Raw genomic sequence first — 12,835 nt, forward strand, 5'->3', positions numbered from 1 at the left:
ATTCATGGCAGTTGAAGCAGGGCAGGTGTGCTTGCTTTTTTTCACCCCCATAATCTACAGTGATAAACCAACCAGAGGGTGGCAGTGAGGATGTACCAGAGGGTGGCATGGGTGTACCAGAGGGTGGCAGTGGTGAAACAGAGGGTGCTGTGAACCTGTGATAATGAACCAGATGTAGAAACAACATAGTCGCTGCCATTGCGAGCCGACAAGTAAGTTCGCAATTGCGAACTGGTACACAAACCTCGCGAACTGGCAGAAACCCTTGCGAACACAAACAAACACAAAAATCTGCAAATTCGCAAGAGTTCGCTGATTTTGCGGATAGCGAATCCGTAAATACGCAAGTTCGCGTACGCCAGATTCGCAAAATCCGCCCATGCTTAGTTTTAGCTTAAGTGCTGGACTTTTTGCATAATACAAATAATACAAAATAATAGTAGCTCCTTCATGCTCTATTCTATCAATAGCTTCCAGTTTTTTTATTTTCTTGATTTTCTAACTTTAACATTTTTTCATTGAAGATTGAACATTCTTGCAGAGTTGGCATCAAGCATATCAGTGATTTATTTTCAGCAATTTTTCTATATATATTCTCTGGGAGAATATTTTCGTTTGGAAACAAATTTGAAAGTAATCGTGCCTGTAAAGCTTCTTTGCCATGTTCACTCACTTTTCCAATTCTTATATCTAGAAGAATTCTTTTATAATCAGCATCCTTTGCCTGCCGCATATTTTGAATTAGTTCTGTATATTTGAAATATAACCATATATTAACATTTCCAATGCTTCCAAGGCACTTTCTGGTATCTTCATGTGTAACGGTTTTAAACACTGGTTGTCCTTTCACAGGAGTTAGCTGTAGTAGATCTCCAAAAACGATGACGTGTTTGCCTCCAAATAACACATCATACTCTGTTTTAAGAATTTTTCTGCATTCTTAAATGCACAAAAGCAAGCATTACATTTGATACCATGCTTGCCTCATCAATAATGAAAAGTTTCATTATTTTCAGGACTCTGCAAACTTCACAACAAGCGTCTCCAGATAGCCTGTGGTATTCTAATGTATTTTCGTGCTCTACTGGCAGCATCAATAAACGATGTAAAGTAATCCCTTTAATAATATGTGCTGCCAACCCAGTTGGAGCTGTAACAACACAAGATAGTGACGACTCAGTTCTTTTCTGTAGATAAGTTGCAATTGCTTTAAATAGAAAAATGTTTCCAGTTCCTGCTTCTCCACTCACGTACAGTCGAACAGGTTTAAATGACGTACATGAGCACTCTTTTTTCTCATGACATAAACCATGCTCAATCTGCTCTGTCACTTCATCGTATTTTTTTTTTTGCTCAACATTTAGTTGTTTTTCCAATTCTTCTAAGTTTATTACATCCTCCTGAGCTTGTTCCATTGCTCTTTCCGCATCATCCATGGCAGTGGCTGCTTCATTTTGGATAATTGGTCCTCCTAGTGGATCCTGACTCAACGAAGCAGAGCTTTGACTGTCTTGAGAACTGTCTCTAGCAATCTCTGCTGCAATTGTAGCTTCTTGCTGTATTTCCTCGTAGTAAAAACAGGACATTCTATAGTATTTTTGGTTGCTTTGAATGAATCTTCATAAATGAGAAAATCTCCAAGTAGTTCCTCTTCTGTACGCCATGGCTTAAAGAGTTGCAAAAGAGCTAAATAGTAAAATTCCCTTTTGTCAGAAGTTTCGCAACTCAGTTTTTGATGATTAATCAAATGTCTTTTTCTTTGTTTCACCAGACATCCTTCAGATCCAATCACAGCATATACACCTTTATTGATATCTTCTGTAATATTCCTCTTAAAAGAATAGCTTTGCAGTACTTCATAGAGACAAACGTTCTCAAGATGATTACTTCTATTTGAATAGTATGTATCCAACATATTTGTCTTCAAAATATCTGTACTGTTTGGTTCTTTCTCTGCTATATACTCAATTTGTTGTACAGATTTCAAAACTCGGTTTCGTGTTCTTGCAAGACCTAAACTCACCCAAATGATTGTTCTAGATTTGGCATATAGACTTGCAGATGATAAGCGATCTGAACATTCATATGCTTCAATTTCTCGATGAGACAACATCTTCAAATTGTAGCTGTACAATTTCTTACTTAAGCTTTTTTCATGAGAAATTTCCTCCCACATTTCCTTTAGTTCTGTCTTTTCAGATTTCGTAATGTAAGACGTTACATATCGAGCCACAGCAATGGAGTTGTCTGCAACATATTGAAAATCCATGTTAGCATTCCACATGGACAAAATGACTGGGTTATAGTCATTTATGTATTTTGACTCTTCATTTCTTCTCAAGTTGTAGGTATTTTTCGGTGATTTTCTTGTGACAGTATGTCGCAAAGATGACATAAAATTGTTCACTCTTCCTTTTGATAATACTGGTCGTAGAAATCCAAAACGACATTTTGTGTAGAACTTGTCCTTAGATTTGAACTTTCGGCGACAGTATTTTCCACAACGATGGGTTTGAAACCGTAAGACTTGTTGTCTTAAATTGTTTTGTTCTGTACTTTTTGGTACAGCACATGTAGAATATTGTTCAATAAAACTCATCACTGTGTCATCCGAATCTGTTCCAAATTTGGGGGCATCTTTGATCCATAGCAGCATATGTATGTGAGGAGCACCTCTTGCTTGATACTCCTTTCTCCAAAAAATATCCAGAACCTCTCCAAGAGGAGGATTTTTTTTGTTTGTGATAAAAGACATCATAGCTTCAAATCTATGATTGAAATACCTGCATACATTAACTGGATCGAAAGAGCACAGTTCTCCTGGTGTCTTGTATTCTATATTTTCTATGTTTGCATTTGCCTCTCGAAGAAATTAAAGTAAATCTTCCCAAGCATACTCAGCACAGCTTAGAGTAAGGAACCATGTAGGAGTTCCTAAGTTTCTTAGCATACATTTCAATTCCCCATGACGACGCTACCACTACTCTTTAGTACCACGCTGACATGCCGTGAGATTAATTTGCTGAGATTCCAAAACGGTGTTTTTCTGTTGGACTTTATCCATAAAGTCCCTTGCCGAAACATTTTGCAGATGTACTCCACTTTTTAGTATATGATTCACTGCATAAGAAAGTCCAGACAAGTCACTCTCAAACAGAAGATGAAACAAATATGGAATACATTGGCGAAACCTTGGATCTTCTGCATATAATCTTGATGTCCGGTATTCAGATGCAGGAATCTGCACAGGTCGGTCATTATATCGTCCACCTTGACCTGTTGGAAATAACTGAGGAAAACAACGAGCTTCCAAGCTTTCTTCCCATACAGTAATGGGACTTCCTTTTGCTTCTTTCATTTGGAATAACTCGATAGCATTCCCCATTACTTCTTTGGAATGCAGAGGATGAACACTATAATGTTCATAAATTTCTTCACTTCTGGACACATCCACTTTTTCAATTTGTCCAGCTGACAAATCACTGTCCTCTTCTACAGTTGTTTCCTCTTCTCATACATATACATTTTTGTAGTTTTGATTGTTTTTTACCAAATACAACGTTGCCTTTTTCACTTTCCTAACATCCACTAATTGTTGCCAGATTTTCTTACTCTTCGTAGGAACGCCATTAACTAGAATAACTAGAAGTTCCTCTTCCACTTTTTCTACACCAATTGTTTCAATATTTTTCTTTAAATCTAGAGGCAAATAGACAACTCTTCATATCTGAAGGAGGCAATTTCCCTGTCTTAGGCGCCATACGAACAATAGCCTGAAATGGATGCACACATTGAATAAGAATAGACTCATAAGTATTTAAATCCATCAGTTCAGAAGGAATATTTACCAACTCAAAATTATTATGTACAGCTCTACCAGGCATTTTGTTATCATTTAATTTATTATAACAATATTTACAAATACGTTGATCAGAACCCAAATCAAAACAATTCTCTACCAACAAATACGTTGCAAAATCCTTCCATTCATTATTATTTTCCTTTTCACTTTTTACATATAAATCAACTAATCTAGTCTGATTCTTATAATGAGATCGTCGACAACATACACAAGAAAAGTTTGCCCTTTCACCTGAAATGACCTTAAACCTTGTAATTCCTTGGTCAAAACTTTCTGTACTAAAATTCTGTACATTTTCTTCCACATTTCCTTCTATTTCTGTATCAGTTTCTGCACGGTCCTCTTTTTTTTCACAAAAGTAACTAACCTCAATTTCTTCACAAATGTTCTTTACATCTAATACAGATCCATGCAAAAGAACACTGTTTAACTGTTTTAGCTTAAGTGCTGGACTTTTTGCATAATACAAATAATACAAAATAATAGTAGCTCCTTCATGCTCTATTCTATTAATAGCTTCTAGTTTTTTTAATTTCTTGATTTTCTAACTTTAACATTTTTTCATTGAAGATTGAACATTCTTGCAGAGTTGGCATCAAGCATATCACTGATTTATTTTCAGCAATTTTTCTATATATATTCTCTCGGAGAATATTTTCGTTTGGAAACAAATTTGAAAGTAATCGTGCCTGTAAAGCTTCTTTGCCATGTTCACTCACTTTTCCAATTCTTATATCTAGAAGAATTCTTTTATAATCAGCATCCTTTGCCTGTCGCATATTTTGAATCAGTTCTGTATATTTTGAAATATACCATATATTAACATTTCCAATGCTTCCCAGGCACTTTCTGGTATTTTCATGTGTAACGGTTTTAAACACTGGTTGTCCTTTCACAGGACTTAGCTGAAGTAGATCTCCAAAAACGATGACGTGTTTGCCTCCAAATAACACATCATACTCTGTTTTAAGAATTTTTTTACATTCTTAAATGCTCAAAAGCAAGCATTACATTTGATACCATGCTTACCTCATCAATAATGAGAAGTTTCATTATTTTCAGGACTCTGGAAACTTCACAACAAGCGTCTCCAGATAGCTTGTGGTATTTCAATTTATTTTTGTGCTCTACTGGCAGCATCAATAAACGATGTAAAGTAATCCCTTTAATGTTATGTGCTGCCAACCCAGTTGGAGCGGTAACAACACAAGAGAGTGACGACTCAGTTCTTTTCTGTAGATAAGTTGCAATTGCTTTAATTAGAAAACTTTTTCCAGTTCCTGCTTCTCCACTCACGTACAGTCGGACAGGTTTAAATGACGTACATGAGCACTCTTTATTTCTCATGACATAAACCATGCTCAATCTGCTCTGTCATTTCATCGTATATTTGTTTTTGCTCAACATTTAGTTGTTTTTCCAATTCTTCTAAGTTTATTACATCCTCCTGAGCTTGTTCCATTGCTCTTTCCACCTCATCCATATCAAGTGGCTGCTTCATTTTAGATAATTGGTCCTCCTAGTGGATCCTGACTCAACGAAGCAGAACTTTGACTGTCTTGAGAACTGTCTCTAGCAATCTCTGCTGCAATTGTAGCTTCTTGCTGTATTTCCTCGTTTAACATGTGTAGATAATTAGTATAAACAGGACATACTATAGTATTTTTGGTTGCGTTGAATGAATCTTCATAAATGAGAAAATCTCCAAGTAGTTCCTCTTCTGTACGCCATAGCTTAAAGAGTTGCAAAAGAGCTAAATAGTAAAATTCCCTTTTGTCAGGAGTTTCGCAACTCAGTTTTTGATGATTGATCAAATGTCCTTTTCTTTGTTTCACCAGACATCCTTCAGATCCAATCACAGCATATACACCTTTATTTATATCTTCTGTAATATTCTTCTTAAAAGAGTAGCTTTGCAGTACTTCATAGAGACAAACGTTCTCAAGATGATTACTTCTATTTGAATAGTATGTATCCAACATATTTGTCTTCAAAATATCTGTACTGTTTGGTTCTTTCTCTGCTATATACTCAATATGTTGTACAGATTTCAAAACTCGGTTTTGTGTTCTTGCAAGACCTAAACTCACCCAAATGATTGTTCTAGATTTGGCATATAGACTTGCAGATGATAAGCGATCTGAACATTCATATGCTTCAATTTCTCGATGAGACAACATCTTCAAACTGTAGCTGTACAATTTCTTACTTAGGCTTTTTTCATGAGAAATTTCCTCCCACATTTCCTTTAGTTCTATCTTTTCAGATTTCGTAATGTAAGACGTTACATATCGAGCAACAGCAATGGAGTTGTCTGCAACATATTGATTATCCATGTTAGCATTCCACATGGACAAAATGACTGGGTTATAGTCATTTATGTATTTTGACTCTTCATTTCTTCTCAAGTTGTAGGTATTTTTCGGTGATTTTCTTGTGACAGTATGTCGCAAAGATGACATAAAATTGTTCACTCTTCCTTTTGATATTACTGGTCGTAGAAATCCAAAATGACATTTTGTGTAGAACGTGTCCTTAGATTTGAACTTTCGACGACAGTATTTTCCACAACGATGGGTTTGAAACCGTAAGACTTGTTGTCTTAAATTGTTTTGTTCTGTACTTTTTGGTTCAGCACATGTAGAATATTGTTCAATAAAACTCATCACTGTGTCATCCGAATCTGTTCCAAATTTGGGGGCATCTTTGATCCATAGCAGCATTGGTATCTGAGGAGCACCTCTTGCTTGAAACTCCTTTCTCCAAAAGAAATCCAGAACCTCTCCAAGAGGAAAATTTTTTTTGTTTGTGATAAAAGACATCATAGCTTCAAATCTATGATTGAAATACCTGCATACATTAACTGGATCCAAAGAGCACAGTTCTCCAGGTGTCTTGTATTCTATATTTTCTATGTTTGCATTTGCCTCTCGAAGAAATTAAAGTAAATCTTCCCAAGCATACTCAGCACAGCTTAGAGTAAGGAACCATGTAGGAGTTCCTAAGTTTCTTAGCATACATTTCAATTCCCCATGACGACGCTACCACTACTCGTTAGTACCACGCTGACATGCCATGGGGGCCTGTTTGGGGGGCTTCCTGGTGTTTGTGGGTGGGTTTCGGGGTCTGGGAGCACTACTGGGTATGGATAGTTTAGATATCAAGAGGTTTGAAGGAAATCCATGGAGGCAGAGGGGAGTTAGGGCCTAGCTGCAGAGCGCGCGCTGAGTGATTTTGGAAATTTTCAGAAAAGTGACTAAGTCCACATTTTTTGTACTTTTGCTTTTTGGCTGTTTGGGGGTCTTCTACTTGTTTTCGCCTGGGTTGACGGCTCTGGGGCCATTGCTGGGAAGGTCTAATACCGGATAAAACTGGTTTAAAACAACATCCATGAGGAAAAAGGTGTTGGCACTTTTTGTAACTTAGGGTTCGTTAGGGTTAGCCCTAGCAGCAGGATTGCATGTGTTTCGGGGTGTTCTTGATTTTTGCAACTGAGTTCTGGGGTTTTAGAGCACTCGTGGGAATGTGTAATTTTTGTTGCAAGCGATTTGAAGAAAATCCATGGTGGGAAAGGGGGATCACTTACTCTGTGAGAGGCACTTAGTGTTGAAAACATTTAGCCATTTACACTTAAAGGAAGAAAATGACACAGACTTAAGTTTCAGGAAAACAAACTTACTGTTAAACCACCACCCACCAGACTCAAAAGCAGGAAAAATCAGGTATGCTCAGATAAAGTTTCAAAAAGTATATTTTTTATAGCCCTAACAAAATAATCTCCCTCAAGACCCTCCCTAACCCCAACGATTGTCTTTCAAAAGTCCCAAAAAGAACCCAACTCCCAAATCCCACCCCCCAAAAGTCTCTAAAAAAGGGGCAAGGGAAACTACGGCAGGCTGCTGTTCACTGTAGCGGCCAGGGCATCATACTCCTTGCGGAGGGTGGCATGGTCGAAGCGGAGGCCCTCCACCAAGTTCTTATAGGTTAAGACCTCCTGCTCCAGGTAGGACACTCTGAGGGATAAGCGGCGCTGTCGTGCCTTGCAACTCCTGTGGGGGGCAGCTGATGTCTTTGCTGCTCGGCGGTGGCGGTTGGCTTTGGTAGCCCGGCTCCGTACCGCTGGAGCACTGCGCTGGCTGGCAGCCCGTGTGGGCCCGGCGGAGGATGCAGCTGTCGCAGTAGATGTAGTCATAGACTGCGTGTCCTCCTCCTCCAGGGCCAGCAGCCGCCGATATTTAGCGACAGTGGCATCCAGCCTCCGTTGCCGGGCCATTCGAGCCTGCTCTTTCCTTGATGGTTTATGAGATTTGGAAGGAGCAACTATATAAAGAAAGAAAGACATAGTCTGTAACCAATGCTCTTAAGATTAACACAAAATGATTGAGCAGAAAGTTGTGTCACAGTACAACTAGCAACTTGAAAGCACAGTACATAACCATGTTAGCATTCCACATGGACAAAATGACTGGGTTATAGTCATTTATGTATTTTGACTCTTCATTTCTTCTTAAGTTGTATGTATTTTTCGGTGATTTTCTTGTGACAGTATGTCGCAAAGATGACATAAAATTGTTCACTCTTTTTTTTTATATTACTGGTCGTGGAAATCCAAAACGACATTATGTGTAGAACTTGTCCTTAGATTTGAACTTTCGACGACAGTATTTTCCACAACGATGGGTTGGAAACCGTACGACTTGATGTCTTAAATTGTTTTGTTCTGTACTTTTTGGTACAGCACTGGTAGAATATTGTGCTCCAGGTGTCTTGTATTCTATATTTTCTATGTTTGCATTTGCCTCTCGAAGAAATTAAAGTAAATCTTCCCAAGCATACTCAGCACAGCTTAGAGTAAGGAACCATGTAGGAGTTCCTAAGTTTCTTTGCATACATTTCAATTCCCCATGACGACGGTACCACTACTCGTTAGTACCACGCTGACATGCCATGAGATTAATTAGCTGAGATTCCAAAACGGTGTCTTTCTGTTGGACTTTATCCATAAAGTCCCTTGCCGAAACATTTTGCAGATGTACTCCACTTTTTAGTATATGATTCACTGCATAAGAAAGTCCAGACAAGTCACTCTCAAACAGAAGATGAAACAAATATGGAATCCATTGGCGAAACCTTGGATCTTCTGCATATAATCTTGATGTCTGGTATTCAGATGCAGGAATCTGCACAGGCCGGTCATTATATCGTCCACCTTGACCTGTTGGAAATAACTGAGGAAAACAACGAGCTTCCAAGCTTTCTTCCCAAGCAGTAATGGGACTTCCTTTTGCTTCTTTCATTTGGAATAACTCGATAGCATTCCCCATTACTTCTTTGGAATGCAGAGGATGAACACTATAATGTTCATACATTTCTTCACTTCTGGACACATCCACTTTTTCGATTTGTCCAGCTGACAAATCACTGTCCTCTTCTACAGTTGTTTCCTCTTCTCATACATATACATGTTTGTAGTTTTGATTGTTTTTTACCAAATACAACGTTGCCTTTTTCACTTTCCTAACATCCACTAATTGTTGCCAGATTTTCTTACTCTTCGTAGGAACGCCATTAACTAGAATAACTAGAAGTTCCTCTTCCACTTTTTCTACACCAATTGTTTCAATATTTTTCTTTAAATCTTGAGGCAAATAGACAACTCTTCATATCTGAAGGAGGCAATTTCCCTTTCTTAGGCGCCATACGAACAATAGCCTGAAATGGATGCACACATTGAATAAGAATAGACTCATAAGTATTTAAATCCATCAGTTCAGAAGGAATATTTACCAACTCAAAATTATTATGTACAGCTCTACCAGGCATTTTGTTATCATTTAATTTATTATAACAATATTTACAAATACGTTGATCAGAACCCAAATCAAAACAATTCTCTACCAACAAATACGTTGCAAAATCCTTCCATTCATTATTATTTTCCTTTTCACTTTTTACATATAAATCAACTAATCTAGTCTGATTCTTATAATGAGATCGTCGACAACATACACAAGAAAAGTTTGCCTGGTCGTGGAAATCCAAAACGACATTATGTGTTGAACTTGTCCTTAGATTTGAACTTTCGACGACAGTATTTTCCACAACGATGGGTTGGAAACAGTACGACTTGATGTCTTAAATTGTTTTGTTCTGTACTTTTTGGTACAGCACAGGTAGAATATTGTGCTCCAGGTGTCTTGTATTCTATATTTTCTATGTTTGCATTTGACTCTCGAAGAAATTAAAGTAAATCTTCCCAAACATACTCAGCACAGCTTAGAGTAAGGAACCACGTAGGAGTTCCTAAGTTTCTTAGCATACATTTCAATTCCCCATGACGACGGTACCACTACTCGTTAGTACCACGCTGACATGCCATGAGATTAATTAGCTGAGATTCCAAAACGGTGTCTTTCTGTTGGACGAAACCTTGGATCTTCTGCATATAATCTTGATGTCCGGTATTCAGATACAGGAATCTGCACAGGTCGGTCATCATATCGTCCACCTCGACCTGTTGTAAATAACTGAGGAAAACAACGAGCTTCCAAGCTTTCTTCCCATACACTAATGGGACTTCCTTTTGCTTCTTTCATTTGGAATAACTCAATAGCATTCCCCATTACTTCTTTGGAATGCAGAGGATGAACACTATAATGTTCATACATTTCTTCACTTCTGGACACATCCACTTTTTCAATTTGTCCAGCTGACAAATCACTGTCCACTTCTACAGTTGTTTCCTCTTCTCCTACATATACATACATACACAAGAAAAGTTTGTCCTTTCACCTGAAATGACCTTAAACCTTGTAATTCCTTGGTAAAAATTTTCTCATTTTCTTCCACATTTCCTTCTATTACTGTATCAGTTTCTGCACGGTCCTCTTTTTTTCACGAAAGTAACTAACCTCAGTGTCTTCACAAATGTTCTTTACATCTGATACAGATCCATGCAAAAGAACACTGTTTAACTGTTTTAGCTTAAGTGCTGGACTTTTTGCATAATACAAATTATACAAAATAATAGTAGCTCCTTCAAGCTCTATTCTATCAAAATAATTGTTGCTCCCATATGCTCTATTCTGTCAATAGCTTCCAGTTTCACAATCTCTTGGTTTTCTAAATTCAACATTTTGTTGTTGAAGATGGCACATTCTGCAAGAGTTGGCATCAAACATATTCCAGATTTCTTCTCAGTAATTTTCCGAAAAATATTCTCTGGCAGAATGTCTTCTTCTGGATACAAATTTGACAGTAATCGTGCATGTAAAGCTTCTTTCCCATGCTCGGTCACTTTCCCGATTCTAACATCTTGTAGAATATTCTTGTAATCTTCATCCTTCGCCTGACGCATATTTTCACGCAGCTCAGCATAATTAAAGTTTAACCATATGTTAACGTTGCCAGTGCTCCCTAGGCACTTCCTGGTATCTTCATGCGTAAGGAGTTTAAACACTGGTTGTCCTTTCACTGGTGTCAGCTGCAGAAGATCACCGAAAACAATGATGTGTTTGCCACCAAATAACACATCATACTCTGTTTTAAGAACTTCCTGCATTCTCAAATGCACAAAGGCAAGCATGACATTGGAAACCATGCTTACTTCGTCAATGATAAGAAGTTTCATCTTCTTCAGGACTCTGGAAACTACACAACAAGCATCTCCAGATAACTTGTGGTATTGTAATTTGTTATTATGCTCCACTGGCAGCATCAGTAGACGATGTAAAGTAATCCCTTTAATGTTATGTGCTGCCAGCCCAGTTGGAGCGGTGACAACACAAGACAGCGATGACTCGGTCCTTTTCTGCAGATAACATGAAATTGCTTTAATTAGGAAACTTTTTCCAGTTCCTGCTTCTCCACTCACGTACAGTCGGACAGGCTTCAACGACGTACATGAGCACTCTTTCTTCTCATGACTTAATCCATGATCAATTTGGTTTGTAACTTTGTCATATATTTTCCTCTGCTCAACGTTGAGTTGTCTTTCCAAATCTTCTAAGTTAATCGCATCCTCCTGAGCATGTGCCATGGCTCTTTCCACTTCAATCATGGTAGTGGCAGCTTCATTTTCGATAACTGGTCCTCCTAGTGGATCCTGACTCAATGGAACAGAACTCTGACTGTCCTGAGAACTCTCTCTAGCAATCTCGGCTGCAATTGTTGCTTCCTGCTCGATTTCCGCATTCAACATTTCTAGATATTTTGGAAAAACAGGACATTCTATGGTCTCCTTGGCTGCATTGAAAGAGTCTTTGTAACAGAGGAAATCTCCAAGCAGTTCCTCTTCTGCACGCGAAGGCTTGAAAAGTTGCAAAAGACCTAAATAGAAAAACTATTTTCTTTCAGGAGATTCGCCACTCAATTTTCGATGATTTACCAATTGGCATTTTCTTCGCTTGACCAGACATCCCTCACTTCCAATTACAGCATACACTCCTTTATCAATATCTTCTTTGATGTTCCTCTTGAATATGTAATTTTGTAGAACCTGATACAGACAAACATTCTCGAGGTGACTGCTTCTATTTGGATAATATGTATCCAACTTGTTGGTCTTCAAAATATCTGTACTGTTTGGCTCCTTTTCCGCCAAATACTCAATTTCCCGTACAGGTTTCAGAACTCGATTACGCGTTGCATCAAGACCAAGACTCGCCCAAATGATACTCCTAGATTTGGCATAGAGACTTGCTGAAGATAACCGGTCAGAACATTCGTAAGCTCCGATTTCTCGATGCGACAACATCTTCAGACTGAAACTGTACAACTTCTTACTGAGGCTCTTTTCATGGGAAATGTCCTCCCACATATCCTTCAATTCTGTCTTTTCTTTTTTTGTGATGTAAGATGTCACATACCGAGCCACAGCCATACAGTTATCAACCACAAACTGTATATCCATGCTAGCATTCCACATGGACAAAATCACTGGGTTGTAGTCGTTGATGTACTTGGACTCTTCGT

Source organism: Lissotriton helveticus, chromosome 6 (assembly GCF_964261635.1).
Source record: "Lissotriton helveticus chromosome 6, aLisHel1.1, whole genome shotgun sequence".
Lineage (NCBI taxonomy): Eukaryota > Metazoa > Chordata > Amphibia > Caudata > Salamandridae > Lissotriton > Lissotriton helveticus.